The 20,501-nt window shown below is 44.8% G+C and overlaps 14 non-coding genes and 1 pseudogene across 14 annotated transcripts; all 15 read right to left on the reverse strand.

Moving 5' to 3' along the window:
* Positions 1 to 670: 670 nt before the first annotated feature.
* On the reverse strand, positions 671 to 861 carry LOC141207506 (U2 spliceosomal RNA). Its single transcript, XR_012277841.1, has one exon. It is a non-coding gene; the product is annotated as a U2 spliceosomal RNA (small nuclear RNA).
* A 1,118-nt stretch (positions 862 to 1,979) lies between these two features.
* On the reverse strand, positions 1,980 to 2,170 carry LOC141207175 (U2 spliceosomal RNA). The gene has a single exon (XR_012277597.1). It is a non-coding gene; the product is annotated as a U2 spliceosomal RNA (small nuclear RNA).
* Positions 2,171 to 3,288: 1,118 nt separating this feature from the next.
* LOC141207507 (U2 spliceosomal RNA) lies at positions 3,289 to 3,479 on the reverse strand. Its single transcript, XR_012277842.1, has one exon. It is a non-coding gene; the product is annotated as a U2 spliceosomal RNA (small nuclear RNA).
* Positions 3,480 to 4,594: 1,115 nt separating this feature from the next.
* LOC141207508 (U2 spliceosomal RNA) lies at positions 4,595 to 4,785 on the reverse strand. The gene has a single exon (XR_012277843.1). It is a non-coding gene; the product is annotated as a U2 spliceosomal RNA (small nuclear RNA).
* Positions 4,786 to 5,900: 1,115 nt separating this feature from the next.
* Positions 5,901 to 6,091, reverse strand: LOC141207509 (U2 spliceosomal RNA). The gene has a single exon (XR_012277844.1). It is a non-coding gene; the product is annotated as a U2 spliceosomal RNA (small nuclear RNA).
* A 1,118-nt stretch (positions 6,092 to 7,209) lies between these two features.
* Positions 7,210 to 7,400, reverse strand: LOC141207209 (U2 spliceosomal RNA). Its single transcript, XR_012277630.1, has one exon. It is a non-coding gene; the product is annotated as a U2 spliceosomal RNA (small nuclear RNA).
* A 1,115-nt stretch (positions 7,401 to 8,515) lies between these two features.
* On the reverse strand, positions 8,516 to 8,706 carry LOC141207510 (U2 spliceosomal RNA). Its single transcript, XR_012277845.1, has one exon. It is a non-coding gene; the product is annotated as a U2 spliceosomal RNA (small nuclear RNA).
* Positions 8,707 to 9,821: 1,115 nt separating this feature from the next.
* Positions 9,822 to 10,012, reverse strand: LOC141207511 (U2 spliceosomal RNA). The gene has a single exon (XR_012277846.1). It is a non-coding gene; the product is annotated as a U2 spliceosomal RNA (small nuclear RNA).
* Positions 10,013 to 11,127: 1,115 nt separating this feature from the next.
* On the reverse strand, positions 11,128 to 11,312 carry LOC141207250 (U2 spliceosomal RNA). Its single transcript, XR_012277667.1, has one exon. It is a non-coding gene; the product is annotated as a U2 spliceosomal RNA (small nuclear RNA).
* A 524-nt stretch (positions 11,313 to 11,836) lies between these two features.
* Positions 11,837 to 11,952, reverse strand: LOC141207359 (U2 spliceosomal RNA; annotated as a pseudogene).
* Positions 11,953 to 13,067: 1,115 nt separating this feature from the next.
* LOC141207266 (U2 spliceosomal RNA) lies at positions 13,068 to 13,254 on the reverse strand. Its single transcript, XR_012277683.1, has one exon. It is a non-coding gene; the product is annotated as a U2 spliceosomal RNA (small nuclear RNA).
* A 2,409-nt stretch (positions 13,255 to 15,663) lies between these two features.
* LOC141207512 (U2 spliceosomal RNA) lies at positions 15,664 to 15,854 on the reverse strand. The gene has a single exon (XR_012277847.1). It is a non-coding gene; the product is annotated as a U2 spliceosomal RNA (small nuclear RNA).
* Positions 15,855 to 16,969: 1,115 nt separating this feature from the next.
* On the reverse strand, positions 16,970 to 17,160 carry LOC141207513 (U2 spliceosomal RNA). Its single transcript, XR_012277848.1, has one exon. It is a non-coding gene; the product is annotated as a U2 spliceosomal RNA (small nuclear RNA).
* A 1,115-nt stretch (positions 17,161 to 18,275) lies between these two features.
* On the reverse strand, positions 18,276 to 18,466 carry LOC141207514 (U2 spliceosomal RNA). Its single transcript, XR_012277849.1, has one exon. It is a non-coding gene; the product is annotated as a U2 spliceosomal RNA (small nuclear RNA).
* A 1,115-nt stretch (positions 18,467 to 19,581) lies between these two features.
* LOC141207516 (U2 spliceosomal RNA) lies at positions 19,582 to 19,772 on the reverse strand. Its single transcript, XR_012277851.1, has one exon. It is a non-coding gene; the product is annotated as a U2 spliceosomal RNA (small nuclear RNA).
* Positions 19,773 to 20,501: the final 729 nt, after the last annotated feature.

Genomic DNA, 20,501 nt, shown 5'->3' on the forward strand with positions numbered 1-20,501 from the left:
TCTACTGCAGGCAGGATACCTGGCTGGCTGAATGTCGCTGAGAAGCTCACAGAGACCGCCATAAGCAACAGTTTAACAGAATGCCACAGACTAATCAACCAAACTTTTTGGGTTGGGTTCTCTTTTATAGTCTGCAGGCATTAAATGAAAGAAGTCAGTGTTCCAGCAGAAGGAGACAACGTTTCAGAAAAGGCATTGTAGCAAACCAAAAAAGAAATTTTAAGCGCAGCAGAGTAACCAGCGCACATACCTGTTAGCTCAGGTGAGTTTAAAAGGCTGCTGTTGATAACAAGGGCATTTGCTAAATAGATGGTGTGTGTGCAACAATATACTGAAAGGTCAATTATATTGTGCAGCTTATCTCACCACCTGTAGTTATTTAGGTGAAAGCTCCAAAATGCTTGCCTAATATGTCTGTTTATCCAAAAGGAAGTAAAAAGGGAGAGCTAGAAAGATAGCATTGCATCACATTACATGGCAATGCAATGCACAGTTGCTGAAGTTGAACCAAAATGAGCTTGTAATCTGGCTTCTGCAACTTTGAACATGAAAAATCCAATGAGGAGAAGAAAAGCAAAGCCAAAGAGTCCATCCCAAAATCCGACAAACAAGCAAAATGAACAAAAAACATTGAATTCAATTCTTTCTGATTTTAGAAACTGCATTAAAGAAGGGGTGCACCGGTCCTGGAGATACTGCAATACCAGGTCAATGCGTGGAGTGGACAGAGCAAGCTCTTTTTCCATCTCCCTGTTCTAAAAATCCATTTAATATATGGTCCCCAGATAGGGGACGTATCAGATATTAAACTGATAAGAACAGATACTACACTTGATCTTAGCCAAAAGGCCGAGAAGCGATAACCAGAATTGGTTTCAAACTACGGAGCCACCCAAGGATCCTGAAAAGTCCATTTGTGGAGATGAGCTCCTGGACTCCCGTTAAGAAGACATGTTGTCAACCTCTAGATCCCTTACATGCCTGCACTTTTCGGCTTGCTGCTGCTGCAATCCACGCGTTTTAGATCTGCATAACTCCACCTCTTTAAACACAGCACCTTCACCCCCTGCTGTTCCCACCCGCCTCAACACCGTTGGAAGGGAGGAGAACCAATTAAGGCGGCGGGTGGGGTGGAACGAGCAGCTGTCTACCCTTAGCAGGAGGGCTCCTGATTACATACCTCTCCTGCTGCTGCTGCTGCTGCTGGCTGTCCAGCAGCAGACTGAAGGTGGCTGCTGCTGTGCACAGGTATATAAAGGCTCAGAGCCTATTATGACACGCGCAGCCAGCGTTCCATTGCCACATTCCATCTACTGCAGGCAGGATACCTGGCTGGCTGAATGTCGCTGAGAAGCTCACAGAGACCGCCATAAGCAACAGTTTAACAGAATGCCACAGACTAATCAACCAAACTTTTTGGGTTGGGTTCTCTTTTATAGTCTGCAGGCATTAAATGAAAGAAGTCAGTGTTCCAGCAGAAGGAGACAACGTTTCAGAAAAGGCATTGTAGCAAACCAAAAAAGAAATTTTAAGCGCAGCAGAGTAACCAGCGCACATACCTGTTAGCTCAGGTGAGTTTAAAAGGCTGCTGTTGATAACAAGGGCATTTGCTAAATAGATGGTGTGTGTGCAACAATATACTGAAAGGTCAATTATATTGTGCAGCTTATCTCACCACCTGTAGTTATTTAGGTGAAAGCTCCAAAATGCTTGCCTAATATGTCTGTTTATCCAAAAGGAAGTAAAAAGGGAGAGCTAGAAAGATAGCATTGCATCACATTACATGGCAATGCAATGCACAGTTGCTGAAGTTGAACCAAAATGAGCTTGTAATCTGGCTTCTGCAACTTTGAACATGAAAAATCCAATGAGGAGAAGAAAAGCAAAGCCAAAGAGTCCATCCCAAAATCCGACAAACAAGCAAAATGAACAAAAAACATTGAATTCAATTCTTTCTGATTTTAGAAACTGCATTAAAGAAGGGGTGCACCGGTCCTGGAGATACTGCAATACCAGGTCAATGCGTGGAGTGGACAGAGCAAGCTATTTTTCCATCTCCCTGTTCTAAAAATCCATTTAATATATGGTCCCCAGATAGGGGACGTATCAGATATTAAACTGATAAGAACAGATACTACACTTGATCTTAGCCAAAAGGCCGAGAAGCGATAACCAGAATTGGTTTCAAACTACGGAGCCACCCAAGGATCCTGAAAAGTCCATTTGTGGAGATGAGCTCCTGGACTCCCGTTAAGAAGACATGTTGTCAACCTCTAGATCCCTTACATGCCTGCACTTTTCGGCTTGCTGCTGCTGCAATCCACGCGTTTTACATCTGCATAACTCCACCTCTTTAAACACAGCACCTTCACCCCCTGCTGTTCCCACTCGCCTCAACACCGTTGGAAGGGAGGAGAACCAATTAAGGCGGGGGGTGGGGTGGAACGAGCAGCTGTCTACCCTTAGCAGGAGGGCTCCTGATTACATACCTCTCCTGCTGCTGCTGCTGCTGCTGGCTGTCCAGCAGCAGACTGAAGGTGGCTGCTGCTGTGCACAGGTATATAAAGGCTCAGAGCCTATTATGACACGCGCAGCCAGCGTTCCATTGCCACATTCCATCTACTGCAGGCAGGATACCTGGCTGGCTGAATGTCGCTGAGAAGCTCACAGAGACCGCCATAAGCAACAGTTTAACAGAATGCCACAGACTAATCAACCAAACTTTTTGGGTTGGGTTCTCTTTTATAGTCTGCAGGCATTAAATGAAAGAAGTCAGTGTTCCAGCAGAAGGAGACAACGTTTCAGAAAAGGCATTGTAGGAAACCAAAAAAGAAATTTTAAGCGCAGCAGAGTAACCAGCGCACATACCTGTTAGCTCAGGTGAGTTTAAAAGGCTGCTGTTGATAACAAGGGCATTTGCTAAATAGATGGTGTGTGTGCAACAATATACTGAAAGGTCAATTATATTGTGCAGCTTATCTCACCACCTGTAGTTATTTAGGTGAAAGCTCCAAAATGCTTGCCTAATATGTCTGTTTATCCAAAAGGAAGTAAAAAGGGAGAGCTAGAAAGATAGCATTGCATCACATTACATGGCAATGCAATGCACAGTTGCTGAAGTTGAACCAAAATGAGCTTGTAATCTGGCTTCTGCAACTTTGAACATGAAAAATCCAATGAGGAGAAGAAAAGCAAAGCCAAAGAGTCCATCCCAAAATCCGACAAACAAGCAAAATGAACAAAAAACATTGAATTCAATTCTTTCTGATTTTAGAAACTGCATTAAAGAAGGGGTGCACCGGTCCTGGAGATACTGCAATACCAGGTCAATGCGTGGAGTGGACAGAGCAAGCTCTTTTTCCATCTCCCTGTTCTAAAAATCCATTTAATATATGGTCCCCAGATAGGGGACGTATCAGATATTAAACTGATAAGAACAGATACTACACTTGATCTTAGCCAAAAGGCCGAGAAGCGATAACCAGAATTGGTTTCAAACTACGGAGCCACCCAAGGATCCTGAAAAGTCCATTTGTGGAGATGAGCTCCTGGACTCCCGTTAAGAAGACATGTTGTCAACCTCTAGATCCCTTACATGCCTGCACTTTTCGGCTTGCTGCTGCTGCAATCCACGCGTTTTAGATCTGCATAACTCCACCTCTTTAAACACAGCACCTTCACCCCCTGCTGTTCCCACCCGCCTCAACACCGTTGGAAGGGAGGAGAACCAATTAAGGCAGGGGGTGGGGTGGAACGAGCAGATGTCTACCCTTAGCAGGAGGGCTCCTGATTACATACCTCTCCTGCTGCTGCTGCTGCTGGCTGTCCAGCAGCAGACTGAAGGTGGCTGCTGCTGTGCACAGGTATATAAAGGCTCAGAGCCTATTATGACACGCGCAGCCAGCGTTCCATTGCCACATTCCATCTACTGCAGGCAGGATACCTGGCTGGCTGAATGTCGCTGAGAAGCTCACAGAGACCGCCATAAGCAACAGTTTAACAGAATGCCACAGACTAATCAACCAAACTTTTTGGGTTGGGTTCTCTTTTATAGTCTGCAGGCATTAAATGAAAGAAGTCAGTGTTCCAGCAGAAGGAGACAACGTTTCAGAAAAGGCATTGTAGCAAACCAAAAAAGAAATTTTAAGCGCAGCAGAGTAACCAGCGCACATACCTGTTAGCTCAGGTGAGTTTAAAAGGCTGCTGTTGATAACAAGGGCATTTGCTAAATAGATGGTGTGTGTGCAACAATATACTGAAAGGTCAATTATATTGTGCAGCTTATCTCACCACCTGTAGTTATTTAGGTGAAAGCTCCAAAATGCTTGCCTAATATGTCTGTTTATCCAAAAGGAAGTAAAAAGGGAGAGCTAGAAAGATAGCATTGCATCACATTACATGGCAATGCAATGCTCAGTTGCTGAAGTTGAACCAAAATGAGCTTGTAATCTGGCTTCTGCAACTTTGAACATGAAAAATCCAATGAGGAGAAGAAAAGCAAAGCCAAAGAGTCCATCCCAAAATCCGACAAACAAGCAAAATGAACAAAAAACATTGAATTCAATTCTTTCTGATTTTAGAAACTGCATTAAAGAAGGGGTGCACCGGTCCTGGAGATACTGCAATACCAGGTCAATGCGTGGAGTGGACAGAGCAAGCTCTTTTTCCATCTCCCTGTTCTAAAAATCCATTTAATATATGGTCCCCAGATAGGGGACGTATCAGATATTAAACTGATAAGAACAGATACTACACTTGATCTTAGCCAAAAGGCCGAGAAGCGATAACCAGAATTGGTTTCAAACTACGGAGCCACCCAAGGATCCTGAAAAGTCCATTTGTGGAGATGAGCTCCTGGACTCCCGTTAAGAAGACATGTTGTCAACCTCTAGATCCCTTACATGCCTGCACTTTTCGGCTTGCTGCTGCTGCAATCCACGCGTTTTAGATCTGCATAACTCCACCTCTTTAAACACAGCACCTTCACCCCCTGCTGTTCCCACCCGCCTCAACACCGTTGGAAGGGAGGAGAACCAATTAAGGCGGGGGGTGGGGTGGAACGAGCAGATGTCTACCCTTAGCAGGAGGGCTCCTGATTACATACCTCTCCTGCTGCTGCTGCTGCTGGCTGTCCAGCAGCAGACTGAAGGTGGCTGCTGCTGTGCACAGGTATATAAAGGCTCAGAGCCTATTATGACACGCGCAGCCAGCGTTCCATTGCCACATTCCATCTACTGCAGGCAGGATACCTGGCTGGCTGAATGTCGCTGAGAAGCTCACAGAGACCGCCATAAGCAACAGTTTAACAGAATGCCACAGACTAATCAACCAAACTTTTTGGGTTGGGTTCTCTTTTATAGTCTGCAGGCATTAAATGAAAGAAGTCAGTGTTCCAGCAGAAGGAGACAACGTTTCAGAAAAGGCATTGTAGCAAACCAAAAAAGAAATTTTAAGCGCAGCAGAGTAACCAGCGCACATACCTGTTAGCTCAGGTGAGTTTAAAAGGCTGCTGTTGATAACAAGGGCATTTGCTAAATAGATGGTGTGTGTGCAACAATATACTGAAAGGTCAATTATATTGTGCAGCTTATCTCACCACCTGTAGTTATTTAGGTGAAAGCTCCAAAATGCTTGCCTAATATGTCTGTTTATCCAAAAGGAAGTAAAAAGGGAGAGCTAGAAAGATAGCATTGCATCACATTACATGGCAATGCAATGCACAGTTGCTGAAGTTGAACCAAAATGAGCTTGTAATCTGGCTTCTGCAACTTTGAACATGAAAAATCCAATGAGGAGAAGAAAAGCAAAGCCAAAGAGTCCATCCCAAAATCCGACAAACAAGCAAAATGAACAAAAAACATTGAATTCAATTCTTTCTGATTTTAGAAACTGCATTAAAGAAGGGGTGCACCGGTCCTGGAGATACTGCAATACCAGGTCAATGCGTGGAGTGGACAGAGCAAGCTCTTTTTCCATCTCCCTGTTCTAAAAATCCATTTAATATATGGTCCCCAGATAGGGGACGTATCAGATATTAAACTGATAAGAACAGATACTACACTTGATCTTAGCCAAAAGGCCGAGAAGCGATAACCAGAATTGGTTTCAAACTACGGAGCCACCCAAGGATCCTGAAAAGTCCATTTGTGGAGATGAGCTCCTGGACTCCCGTTAAGAAGACATGTTGTCAACCTCTAGATCCCTTACATGCCTGCACTTTTCGGCTTGCTGCTGCTGCAATCCACGCGTTTTAGATCTGCATAACTCCACCTCTTTAAACACAGCACCTTCACCCCCTGCTGTTCCCACCCGCCTCAACACCGTTGGAAGGGAGGAGAACCAATTAAGGCGGGGGGTGGGGTGGAACGAGCAGCTGTCTACCCTTAGCAGGAGGGCTCCTGATTACATACCTCTCCTGATACTGCTGCTGCTGCTGGCTGTCCAGCAGCAGACTGAAGGTGGCTGCTGCTGTGCACAGGTATATAAAGGCTCAGAGCCTATTATGACACGCGCAGCCAGCGTTCCATTGCCACATTCCATCTACTGCAGGCAGGATACCTGGCTGGCTGAATGTCGCTGAGAAGCTCACAGAGACCGCCATAAGCAACAGTTTAACAGAATGCCACAGACTAATCAACCAAACTTTTTGGGTTGGGTTCTCTTTTATAGTCTGCAGGCATTAAATGAAAGAAGTCAGTGTTCCAGCAGAAGGAGACAACGTTTCAGAAAAGGCATTGTAGCAAACCAAAAAAGAAATTTTAAGCGCAGCAGAGTAACCAGCGCACATACCTGTTAGCTCAGGTGAGTTTAAAAGGCTGCTGTTGATAACAAGGGCATTTGCTAAATAGATGGTGTGTGTGCAACAATATACTGAAAGGTCAATTATATTGTGCAGCTTATCTCACCACCTGTAGTTATTTAGGTGAAAGCTCCAAAATGCTTGCCTAATATGTCTGTTTATCCAAAAGGAAGTAAAAAGGGAGAGCTAGAAAGATAGCATTGCATCACATTACATGGCAATGCAATGCACAGTTGCTGAAGTTGAACCAAAATGAGCTTGTAATCTGGCTTCTGCAACTTTGAACATGAAAAATCCAATGAGGAGAAGAAAAGCAAAGCCAAAGAGTCCATCCCAAAATCCGACAAACAAGCAAAATGAACAAAAAACATTGAATTCAATTCTTTCTGATTTTAGAAACTGCATTAAAGAAGGGGTGCACCGGTCCTGGAGATACTGCAATACCAGGTCAATGCGTGGAGTGGACAGAGCAAGCTCTTTTTCCATCTCCCTGTTCTAAAAATCCATTTAATATATGGTCCCCAGATAGGGGACGTATCAGATATTAAATTGATAAGAACAGATACTACACTTGATCTTAGCCAAAAGGCCGAGAAGCGATAACCAGAATTGGTTTCAAACTACGGAGCCACCCAAGGATCCTGAAAAGTCCATTTGTGGAGATGAGCTCCTGGACTCCCGTTAAGAAGACATGTTGTCAACCTCTAGATCCCTTACATGCCTGCACTTTTCGGCTTGCTGCTGCTGCAATCCACGCGTTTTAGATCTGCATAACTCCACCTCTTTAAACACAGCACCTTCACCCCCTGCTGTTCCCACCCGCCTCAACACCGTTGGAAGGGAGGAGAACCAATTAAGGCGGGGGGTGGGGTGGAACGAGCAGATGTCTACCCTTAGCAGGAGGGCTCCTGATTACATACCTCTCCTGCTGCTGCTGCTGCTGGCTGTCCAGCAGCAGACTGAAGGTGGCTGCTGCTGTGCACAGGTATATAAAGGCTCAGAGCCTATTATGACACGCGCAGCCAGCGTTCCATTGCCACATTCCATCTACTGCAGGCAGGATACCTGGCTGGCTGAATGTCGCTGAGAAGCTCACAGAGACCGCCATAAGCAACAGTTTAACAGAATGCCACAGACTAATCAACCAAACTTTTTGGGTTGGGTTCTCTTTTATAGTCTGCAGGCATTAAATGAAAGAAGTCAGTGTTCCAGCAGAAGGAGACAACGTTTCAGAAAAGGCATTGTAGCAAACCAAAAAAGAAATTTTAAGCGCAGCAGAGTAACCAGCGCACATACCTGTTAGCTCAGGTGAGTTTAAAAGGCTGCTGTTGATAACAAGGGCATTTGCTAAATAGATGGTGTGTGTGCAACAATATACTGAAAGGTCAATTATATTGTGCAGCTTATCTCACCACCTGTAGTTATTTAGGTGAAAGCTCCAAAATGCTTGCCTAATATGTCTGTTTATCCAAAAGGAAGTAAAAAGGGAGAGCTAGAAAGATAGCATTGCATCACATTACATGGCAATGCAATGCACAGTTGCTGAAGTTGAACCAAAATGAGCTTGTAATCTGGCTTCTGCAACTTTGAACATGAAAAATCCAATGAGGAGAAGAAAAGCAAAGCCAAAGAGTCCATCCCAAAATCCGACAAACAAGCAAAATGAACAAAAAACATTGAATTCAATTCTTTCTGATTTTAGAAACTGCATTAAAGAAGGGGTGCACCGGTCCTGGAGATACTGCAATACCAGGTCAATGCGTGGAGTGGACAGAGCAAGCTCTTTTTCCATCTCCCTGTTCTAAAAATCCATTTAATATATGGTCCCCAGATAGGGGACGTATCAGATATTAAACTGATAAGAACAGATACTACACTTGATCTTAGCCAAAAGGCCGAGAAGCGATAACCAGAATTGGTTTCAAACTACGGAGCCACCCAAGGATCCTGAAAAGTCCATTTGTGGAGATGAGCTCCTGGACTCCCGTTAAGAAGACATGTTGTCAACCTCTAGATCCCTTACATGCCTGCACTTTTCGGCTTGCTGCTGCTGCAATCCACGCGTTTTAGATCTGCATAACTCCACCTCTTTAAACACAGCACCTTCACCCCCTGCTGTTCCCACCCGCCTCAACACCGTTGGAAGGGAGGAGAACCAATTAAGGCGGGGGGTGGGGTGGAACGAGCAGCTGTCTACCCTTAGCAGGAGGGCTCCTGATTACATACCTCTCCTGCTGCTGCTGCTGCTGGCTGTCCAGCAGCAGACTGAAGGTGGCTGCTGCTGTGCACAGGTATATAAAGGCTCAGAGCCTATTATGACACGCGCAGCCAGCGTTCCATTGCCACATTCCATCTACTGCAGGCAGGATACCTGGCTGGCTGAATGTCGCTGAGAAGCTCACAGAGACCGCCATAAGCAACAGTTTAACAGAATGCCACAGACTAATCAACCAAACTTTTTGGGTTGGGTTCTCTTTTATAGTCTGCAGGCATTAAATGAAAGAAGTCAGTGTTCCAGCAGAAGGAGACAACGTTTCAGAAAAGGCATTGTAGCAAACCAAAAAAGAAATTTTAAGCGCAGCAGAGTAACCAGCGCACATACCTGTTAGCTCAGGTGAGTTTAAAAGGCTGCTGTTGATAACAAGGGCATTTGCTAAATAGATGGTGTGTGTGCAACAATATACTGAAAGGTCAATTATATTGTGCAGCTTATCTCACCACCTGTAGTTATTTAGGTGAAAGCTCCAAAATGCTTGCCTAATATGTCTGTTTATCCAAAAGGAAGTAAAAAGGGAGAGCTAGAAAGATAGCATTGCATCACATTACATGGCAATGCAATGCACAGTTGCTGAAGTTGAACCAAAATGAGCTTGTAATCTGGCTTCTGCAACTTTGAACATGAAAAATCCAATGAGGAGAAGAAAAGCAAAGCCAAAGAGTCCATCCCAAAATCCGACAAACAAGCAAAATGAACAAAAAACATTGAATTCAATTCTTTCTGATTTTAGAAACTGCATTAAAGAAGGGGTGCACCGGTCCTGGAGATACTGCAATACCAGGTCAATGCGTGGAGTGGACAGAGCAAGCTCTTTTTCCATCTCCCTGTTCTAAAAATCCATTTAATATATGGTCCCCAGATAGGGGACGTATCAGATATTAAACTGATAAGAACAGATACTACACTTGATCTTAGCCAAAAGGCCGAGAAGCGATAACCAGAATTGGTTTCAAACTACGGAGCCACCCAAGGATCCTGAAAAGTCCATTTGTGGAGATGAGCTCCTGGACTCCCGTTAAGAAGACATGTTGTCAACCTCTAGATCCCTTACATGCCTGCACTTTTCGGCTTGCTGCTGCTGCAATCCACGCGTTTTAGATCTGCATAACTCCACCTCTTTAAACACAGCACCTTCACCCCCTGCTGTTCCCACCCGCCTCAACACCGTTGGAAGGGAGGAGAACCAATTAAGGCGGGGGGTGGGGTGGAACGAGCAGCTGTCTACCCTTAGCAGGAGGGCTCCTGATTACATACCTCTCCTGCTGCTGCTGCTGCTGGCTGTCCAGCAGCAGACTGAAGGTGGCTGCTGCTGTGCACAGGTATATAAAGGCTCAGAGCCTATTATGACACGCGCAGCCAGCGTTCCATTGCCACATTCCATCTACTGCAGGCAGGATACCTGGCTGGCTGAATGTCGCTGAGAAGCTCACAGAGACCGCCATAAGCAACAGTTTAACAGAATGCCACAGACTAATCAACCAAACTTTTTGGGTTGGGTTCTCTTTTATAGTCTGCAGGCATTAAATGAAAGAAGTCAGTGTTCCAGCAGAAGGAGACAACGTTTCAGAAAAGGCATTGTAGCAAACCAAAAAAGAAATTTTAAGCGCAGCAGAGTAACCAGCGCACATACCTGTTAGCTCAGGTGAGTTTAAAAGGCTGCTGTTGATAACAAGGGCATTTGCTAAATAGATGGTGTGTGTGCAACAATATACTGAAAGGTCAATTATATTGTGCAGCTTATCTCACCACCTGTAGTTATTTAGGTGAAAGCTCCAAAATGCTTGCCTAATATGTCTGTTTATCCAAAAGGAAGTAAAAAGGGAGAGCTAGAAAGATAGCATTGCATCACATTACATGGCAATGCAATGCACAGTTGCTGAAGTTGAACCAAAATGAGCTTGTAATCTGGCTTCTGCAACTTTGAACATGAAAAATCCAATGAGGAGAAGAAAAGCAAAGCCAAAGAGTCCATCCCAAAATCCGACAAACAAGCAAAATGAACAAAAAACATTGAATTCAATTCTTTCTGATTTTAGAAACTGCATTAAAGAAGGGGTGCACCGGTCCTGGAGATACTGCAATACCAGGTCAATGCGTGGAGTGGACAGAGCAAGCTCTTTTTCCATCTCCCTGTTCTAAAAATCCATTTAATATATGGTCCCCAGATAGGGGACGTATCAGATATTAAACTGATAAGAACAGATTTTTTTTTGATTGAAGCTGCATCCAAGGCACTGAAAAATGTGACCGAAGTCACACCAAAACAGCGCACGAGGCGAGGATTCATGTGGACCCTTCCCGGAGGAGAGGGTCCCCAATAAACCATCCCCATCCCTCCGAGCCAGAAGGCCACAGCGAGGGTCAGGGATCTCCGATGCTCTCCCTAGCCGAAGCCGGAGAAGAGCCGTTTTCGTGCTCCCAGCTTCCATCTAGGCTGCCACCCTAGTGGAGCTGGAGCCTGTGTTGGTTTCTCAGCCCAAAGCTGACCGGACCTCCGACCGGGTTTATAAAAATTCCCCTTCCTAGCCCGGAGGCCAGGAATAGGGGGGGTTGCTCAGAAAGTATGATTGGCAAAGGTGCGGCGTGCTACGAAGCCAAGTCTTTCTGGGGTTCAGAGTCCCAGTAAGCTTGGACTCCCACCAGGGCGCCTACTCCTGGGGCACATTGCTCCAAAGCCCTCACACTTACCCAGCCTAGTGACTTCGATCCTGGAGGGCCATGTTTTCCATCAGATAACTCTATGAGCCACCTGGCGTACTAACAAGTGCACCAAACCAGTGTGTAATATGCATCAATTTACTAGGGCAGCCCAAGGACAAAACTGCCTTTTCAAAAGATACTACACTTGATCTTAGCCAAAAGGCCGAGAAGCGATAACCAGAATTGGTTTCAAACTACGGAGCCACCCAAGGATCCTGAAAAGTCCATTTGTGGAGATGAGCTCCTGGACTCCCGTTAAGAAGACATGTTGTCAACCTCTAGATCCCTTACATGCCTGCACTTTTCGGCTTGCTGCTGCTGCAATCCACGCGTTTTAGATCTGCATAACTCCACCTCTTTAAACACAGCACCTTCACCCCCTGCTGTTCCCACCCGCCTCAACACCGTTGGAAGGGAGGAGAACCAATTAAGGCGGGGGGTGGGGTGGAACGAGCAGCTGTCTACCCTTAGCAGGAGGGCTCCTGATTACATACCTCTCCTGCTGCTGCTGCTGCTGGCTGTCCAGCAGCAGACTGAAGGTGGCTGCTGCTGTGCACAGGTATATAAAGGCTCAGAGCCTATTATGACACGCGCAGCCAGCGTTCCATTGCCACATTCCATCTACTGCAGGCAGGATACCTGGCTGGCTGAATGTCGCTGAGAAGCTCACAGAGACCGCCATAAGCAACAGTTTAACAGAATGCCACAGACTAATCAACCAAACTTTTTGGGTTGGGTTCTCTTTTATAGTCTGCAGGCATTAAATGAAAGAAGTCAGTGTTCCAGCAGAAGGAGACAACGTTTCAGAAAAGGCATTGTAGCAAACCAAAAAAGAAATTTTAAGCGCAGCAGAGTAACCAGCGCACATACCTGTTAGCTCAGGTGAGTTTAAAAGGCTGCTGTTGATAACAAGGGCATTTGCTAAATAGATGGTGTGTGTGCAACAATATACTGAAAGGTCAATTATATTGTGCAGCTTATCTCACCACCTGTAGTTATTTAGGTGAAAGCTCCAAAATGCTTGCCTAATATGTCTGTTTATCCAAAAGGAAGTAAAAAGGGAGAGCTAGAAAGATAGCATTGCATCACATTACATGGCAATGCAATGCACAGTTGCTGAAGTTGAACCAAAATGAGCTTGTAATCTGGCTTCTGCAACTTTGAACATGAAAAATCCAATGAGGAGAAGAAAAGCAAAGCCAAAGAGTCCATCCCAAAATCCGACAAACAAGCAAAATGAACAAAAAACATTGAATTCAATTCTTTCTGATTTTAGAAACTGCATTAAAGAAGGGGTGCACCGGTCCTGGAGATACTGCAATACCAGGTCAATGCGTGGAGTGGACAGAGCAAGCTCTTTTTCCATCTCCCTGTTCTAAAAATCCATTTAATATATGGTCCCCAGATAGGGGACGTATCAGATATTAAACTGATAAGAACAGATTTTTTTAATTGAATGCGTCAGAAGACGCGACATAAATTAAATTCCATTTGCATGGATAACCAAAAAAATGTCGCCTACGCCTTCATCATCCGAATTCAACTTTTTGTTTTTTTTAAGAAAATTTAATGATAATTAATAAATAAAACATAACATAACATATCCTTACATCAACAACAAAAAACTTCCAACAAAAACATCAACTCAACATTTTTCTTCTTCCACGTTTCTTCTTCCTCCATGACATGTCCAACAATTTCCAGTCAAAACCTTGCAGCAAAATCTTTTCATCTTCTTCAGCTTCAGCACTGGTATCAACACAATCCTGCATTACTTTCTCTTTTCCCTTATCATCCACCTTCCTTTTTTCCTTAACGTCTTTACTTCTAGGTACTCTCTCCAGTCTGCAAAACATAGAGTCCCCAACTCCTGAGAACTCCTGCTTCTCTCCCACAAACTCCTTCTTATTTTCAACTACTTGTATATCTTTGTCTTCTTTCTCTTTACAATCTTCAAACGATTCTTCAAATATCTTTTTCCCTTTCTCCTCTTTTTTCCCACCTTCCTCATAACAAAATCCAGGTTTCCCATTATCAATTCTTCTTTTACCATTTTCCACATAACTGAATCCACATTTACCATTTATAACAATCCTTCCTAAACTTAGTTCATTTTGTCCATTTTCCCAAACTAGGAAACTTCTCTTCCCATTCCAGACTCCCACTTTATTTAAGTAGTCCTTCTGGAATTTTACCAAAATACTCCATGGCTTCAAAAACTCCATCACTTCCTCCATCTCTACAAAGGGGTCATCCATACAGATAACCACCTTTTTCGGCCTTCCAGCAAAAAGAGCATTAACTCCAATTTCTTTTCCTTCCCAATTCTTGAGAAGACAAATACACTTTTCTTCAGACTTCAGTGTTACGTCAAATACCTTTTTAAACTTGATTTCTTGCATACAAAAAATGTCCTCTTCAATGATCGTCCCATACTTGAACAGAATATCCAAGATCTGATTCTCCTCCAACGAAAAATCCTCTAACTCCGTCTTCACATAGAACCGTAAACAGTTCCTCTTCCTCGTCAACTCCATCTTCTTCCTCCAAAAGAACTGCCCCCCACAGCTATGTGTGGTGACACGATGATCGCCTCTCGTTGCCCAGGGACTAATCCGACTCCCCAATAGCAGCAGGAGGGTGAAGCCCTGCCGTTAGACAAAGCGATCCCCCCAGGCCAAGGAGCCGGGTACCCTGGGCACCTCCTAGCCAAGGCCAAGGCAGCAACTGGTAGATCACTGCACCTGATCTTAGCCAAAAGGCCGAGAAGCGATAACCAGAATTGGTTTCAAACTACGGAGCCACCCAAGGATCCTGAAAAGTCCATTTGTGGAGATGAGCTCCTGGACTCCCGTTAAGAAGACATGTTGTCAACCTCTAGATCCCTTACATGCCTGCACTTTTCGGCTTGCTGCTGCTGCAATCCACGCGTTTTAGATCTGCATAACTCCACCTCTTTAAACACAGCACCTTCACCCCCTGCTGTTCCCACCCGCCTCAACACCGTAGGAAGGGAGGAGAACCAATTAAGGCAGGGGGTGGGGTGGAACGAGCAGCTGTCTACCCTTAGCAGGAGGGCTCCTGATTACATACCTCTCCTGCTGCTGCTGCTGGCTGTCCAGCAGCAGACTGAAGGTGGCTGCTGCTGTGCACAGGTATATAAAGGCTCAGAGCCTATTATGACACGCGCAGCCAGCGTTCCATTGCCACATTCCATCTACTGCAGGCAGGATACCTGGCTGGCTGAATGTCGCTGAGAAGCTCACAGAGACCGCCATAAGCAACAGTTTAACAGAATGCCACAGACTAATCAACCAAACTTTTTGGGTTGGGTTCTCTTTTATAGTCTGCAGGCATTAAATGAAAGAAGTCAGTGTTCCAGCAGAAGGAGACAACGTTTCAGAAAAGGCATTGTAGCAAACCAAAAAAGAAATTTTAAGCGCAGCAGAGTAACCAGCGCACATACCTGTTAGCTCAGGTGAGTTTAAAAGGCTGCTGTTGATAACAAGGGCATTTGCTAAATAGATGGTGTGTGTGCAACAATATACTGAAAGGTCAATTATATTGTGCAGCTTATCTCACCACCTGTAGTTATTTAGGTGAAAGCTCCAAAATGCTTGCCTAATATGTCTGTTTATCCAAAAGGAAGTAAAAAGGGAGAGCTAGAAAGATAGCATTGCATCACATTACATGGCAATGCAATGCACAGTTGCTGAAGTTGAACCAAAATGAGCTTGTAATCTGGCTTCTGCAACTTTGAACATGAAAAATCCAATGAGGAGAAGAAAAGCAAAGCCAAAGAGTCCATCCCAAAATCCGACAAACAAGCAAAATGAACAAAAAACATTGAATTCAATTCTTTCTGATTTTAGAAACTGCATTAAAGAAGGGGTGCACCGGTCCTGGAGATACTGCAATACCAGGTCAATGCGTGGAGTGGACAGAGCAAGCTCTTTTTCCATCTCCCTGTTCTAAAAATCCATTTAATATATGGTCCCCAGATAGGGGACGTATCAGATATTAAACTGATAAGAACAGATACTACACTTGATCTTAGCCAAAAGGCCGAGAAGCGATAACCAGAATTGGTTTCAAACTACGGAGCCACCCAAGGATCCTGAAAAGTCCATTTGTGGAGATGAGCTCCTGGACTCCCGTTAAGAAGACATGTTGTCAACCTCTAGATCCCTTACATGCCTGCACTTTTCGGCTTGCTGCTGCTGCAATCCACGCGTTTTAGATCTGCATAACTCCACCTCTTTAAACACAGCACCTTCACCCCCTGCTGTTCCCACCCGCCTCAACACCGTTGGAAGGGAGGAGAACCAATTAAGGCGGGGGGTGGGGTGGAACGAGCAGCTGTCTACCCTTAGCAGGAGGGCTCCTGATTACATACCTCTCCTGCTGCTGCTGCTGCTGGCTGTCCAGCAGCAGACTGAAGGTGGCTGCTGCTGTGCACAGGTATATAAAGGCTCAGAGCCTATTATGACACGCGCAGCCAGCGTTCCATTGCCACATTCCATCTACTGCAGGCAGGATACCTGGCTGGCTGAATGTCGCTGAGAAGCTCACAGAGACCGCCATAAGCAACAGTTTAACAGAATGCCACAGACTAATCAACCAAACTTTTTGGGTTGGGTTCTCTTTTATAGTCTGCAGGCATTAAATGAAAGAAGTCAGTGTTCCAGCAGAAGGAGACAACGTTTCAGAAAAGGCATTGTAGCAAACCAAAAAAGAAATTTTAAGCGCAGCAGAGTAACCAGCGCACATACCTGTTAGCTCAGGTGAGTTTAAAAGGCTGCTGTTGATAACAAGGGCATTTGCTAAATAGATGGTGTGTGTGCAACAATATACTGAAAGGTCAATTATATTGTGCAGCTTATCTCACCACCTGTAGTTATTTAGGTGAAAGCTCCAAAATGCTTGCCTAATATGTCTGTTTATCCAAAAGGAAGTAAAAAGGGAGAGCTAGAAAGATAGCATTGCATCACATTACATGGCAATGCAATGCACAGTTGCTGAAGTTGAACCAAAATGAGCTTGTAATCTGGCTTCTGCAACTTTGAACATGAAAAATCCAATGAGGAGAAGGAAAGCAAAGCCAAAGAGTCCATCCCAAAATCCGACAAACAAGCAAAATGAACAAAAAACATTGAATTCAATTCTTTCTGATTTTAGAAACTGCATTAAAGAAGGGGTGCACCGGTCCTGGAGATACTGCAATACCAGGTCAATGCGTGGAGTGGACAGAGCAAGCTCTTTTTCCATCTCCCTGTTCTAAAAATCCATTTAATATATGGTCCCCAGATAGGGGACGTATCAGATATTAAACTGATAAGAACAGATACTACACTTGATCTTAGCCAAAAGGCCGAGAAGCGATAACCAGAATTGGTTTCAAACTACGGAGCCACCCAAGGATCCTGAAAAGTCCATTTGTGGAGATGAGCTCCTGGACTCCCGTTAAGAAGACATGTTGTCAACCTCTAGATCCCTTACATGCCTGCACTTTTCGGCTTGCTGCTGCTGCAATCCACGCGTTTTAGATCTGCATAACTCCACCTCTTTAAACACAGCACCTTCACCCCCTGCTGTTCCCACCCGCCTCAACACCGTTGGAAGGGAGGAGAACCAATTAAGGCGGGGGGTGGGGTGGAACGAGCAGCTGTCTACCCTTAGCAGGAGGGCTCCTGATTACATACCTCTCCTGCTGCTGCTGCTGCTGGCTGTCCAGCAGCAGACTGAAGGTGGCTGCTGCTGTGCACAGGTATATAAAGGCTCAGAGCCTATTATGACACGCGCAGCCAGCGTTCCATTGCCACATTCCATCTACTGCAGGCAGGATACCTGGCTGGCTGAATGTCGCTGAGAAGCTCACAGAGACCGCCATAAGCAACAGTTTAACAGAATGCCACAGACTAATCAACCAAACTTTTTGGGTTGGGTTCTCTTTTATAGTCTGCAGGCATTAAATGAAAGAAGTCAGTGTTCCAGCAGAAGGAGACAACGTTTCAGAAAAGGCATTGTAGCAAACCAAAAAAGAAATTTTAAGCGCAGCAGAGTAACCAGCGCACATACCTGTTAGCTCAGGTGAGTTTAAAAGGCTGCTGTTGATAACAAGGGCATTTGCTAAATAGATGGTGTGTGTGCAACAATATACTGAAAGGTCAATTATATTGTGCAGCTTATCTCACCACCTGTAGTTATTTAGGTGAAAGCTCCAAAATGCTTGCCTAATATGTCTGTTTATCCAAAAGGAAGTAAAAAGGGAGAGCTAGAAAGATAGCATTGCATCACATTACATGGCAATGCAATGCACAGTTGATGAAGTTGAACCAAAATGAGCTTGTAATCTGGCTTCTGCAACTTTGAACATGAAAAATCCAATGAGGAGAAGAAAAGCAAAGCCAAAGAGTCCATCCCAAAATCCGACAAACAAGCAAAATGAACAAAAAACATTGAATTCAATTCTTTCTGATTTTAGAAACTGCATTAAAGAAGGGGTGCACCGGTCCTGGAGATACTGCAATACCAGGTCAATGCGTGGAGTGGACAGAGCAAGCTCTTTTTCCATCTCCCTGTTCTAAAAATCCATTTAATATATGGTCCCCAGATAGGGGACGTATCAGATATTAAACTGATAAGAACAGATACTACACTTGATCTTAGCCAAAAGGCCGAGAAGCGATAACCAGAATTGGTTTCAAACTACGGAGCCACCCAAGGATCCTGAAAAGTCCATTTGTGGAGATGAGCTCCTGGACTCCCGTTAAGAAGACATGTTGTCAACCTCTAGATCCCTTACATGCCTGCACTTTTCGGCTTGCTGCTGCTGCAATCCACGCGTTTTAGATCTGCATAACTCCACCTCTTTAAACACAGCACCTTCACCCCCTGCTGTTCCCACCCGCCTCAACACCGTTGGAAGGGAGGAGAACCAATTAAGGTGGGGGGTGGGGTGGAACGAGCAGCTGTCTACCCTTAGCAGGAGGGCTCCTGATTACATACCTCTCCTGCTGCTGCTGCTGCTGGCTGTCCAGCAGCAGACTGAAGGTGGCTGCTGCTGTGCACAGGTATATAAAGGCTCAGAGCCTATTATGACACGCGCAGCCAGCGTTCCATTGCCACATTCCATCTACTGCAGGCAGGATACCTGGCTGGCTGAATGTCGCTGAGAAGCTCACAGAGACCGCCATAAGCAACAGTTTAACAGAATGCCACAGACTAATCAACCAAACTTTTTGGGTTGGGTTCTCTTTTATAGTCTGCAGGCATTAAATGAAAGAAGTCAGTGTTCCAGCAGAAGGAGACAACGTTTCAGAAAAGGCATTGTAGCAAACCAAAAAAGAAATTTTAAGCGCAGCAGAGTAACCAGCGCACATACCTGTTAGCTCAGGTGAGTTTAAAAGGCTGCTGTTGATAACAAGGGCATTTGCTAAATAGATGGTGTGTGTGCAACAATATACTGAAAGGTCAATTATATTGTGCAGCTTATCTCACCACCTGTAGTTATTTAGGTGAAAGCTCCAAAATGCTTGCCTAATATGTCTGTTTATCCAAAAGGAAGTAAAAAGGGAGAGCTAGAAAGATAGCATTGCATCACATTACATGGCAATGCAATGCACAGTTGCTGAAGTTGAACCAAAATGAGCTTGTAATCTGGCTTCTGCAACTTTGAACATGAAAAATCCAATGAGGAGAAGAAAAGCAAAGCCAAAGAGTCCATCCCAAAATCCGACAAACAAGCAAAATGAACAAAAAACATTGAATTCAATTCTTTCTGATTTTAGAAACTGCATTAAAGAAGGGGTGCACCGGTCCTGGAGATACTGCAATACCAGGTCAATGCGTGGAGTGGACAGAGCAAGCTCTTTTTCCATCTCCCTGTTCTAAAAATCCATTTAATATATGGTCCCCAGATAGGGGACGTATCAGATATTAAACTGATAAGAACAGATACTACACTTGATCTTAGCCAAAAGGCCGAGAAGCGATAACCAGAATTGGTTTCAAACTACGGAGCCACCCAAGGATCCTGAAAAGTCCATTTGTGGAGATGAGCTCCTGGACTCCCGTTAAGAAGACATGTTGTCAACCTCTAGATCCCTTACATGCCTGCACTTTTCGGCTTGCTGCTGCTGCAATCCACGCGTTTTAGATCTGCATAACTCCACCTCTTTAAACACAGCACCTTCACCCCCTGCTGTTCCCACCCGCCTCAACACCGTTGGAAGGGAGGAGAACCAATTAAGGCGGGGGGTGGGGTGGAACGAGCAGCTGTCTACCCTTAGCAGGAGGGCTCCTGATTACATACCTCTCCTGCTGCTGCTGCTGCTGGCTGTCCAGCAGCAGACTGAAGGTGGCTGCTGCTGTGCACAGGTATATAAAGGCTCAGAGCCTATTATGACACGCGCAGCCAGCGTTCCATTGCCACATTCCATCTACTGCAGGCAGGATACCTGGCTGGCTGAATGTCGCTGAGAAGCTCACAGAGACCGCCATAAGCAACAGTTTAACAGAATGCCACAGACTAATCAACCAAACTTTTTGGGTTGGGTTCTCTTTTATAGTCTGCAGGCATTAAATGAAAGAAGTCAGTGTTCCAGCAGAAGGAGACAACGTTTCAGAAAAGGCATTGTAGCAAACCAAAAAAGAAATTTTAAGCGCAGCAGAGTAACCAGCGCACATACCTGTTAGCTCAGGTGAGTTTAAAAGGCTGCTGTT

This window comes from Phyllobates terribilis, unplaced genomic scaffold, assembly GCF_046119375.1.
Source record: "Phyllobates terribilis strain yellow unplaced genomic scaffold, ASM4611937v1 Scaffold_160__1_contigs__length_4322635, whole genome shotgun sequence".
Classification (NCBI taxonomy): Eukaryota; Metazoa; Chordata; class Amphibia; order Anura; family Dendrobatidae; genus Phyllobates; species Phyllobates terribilis.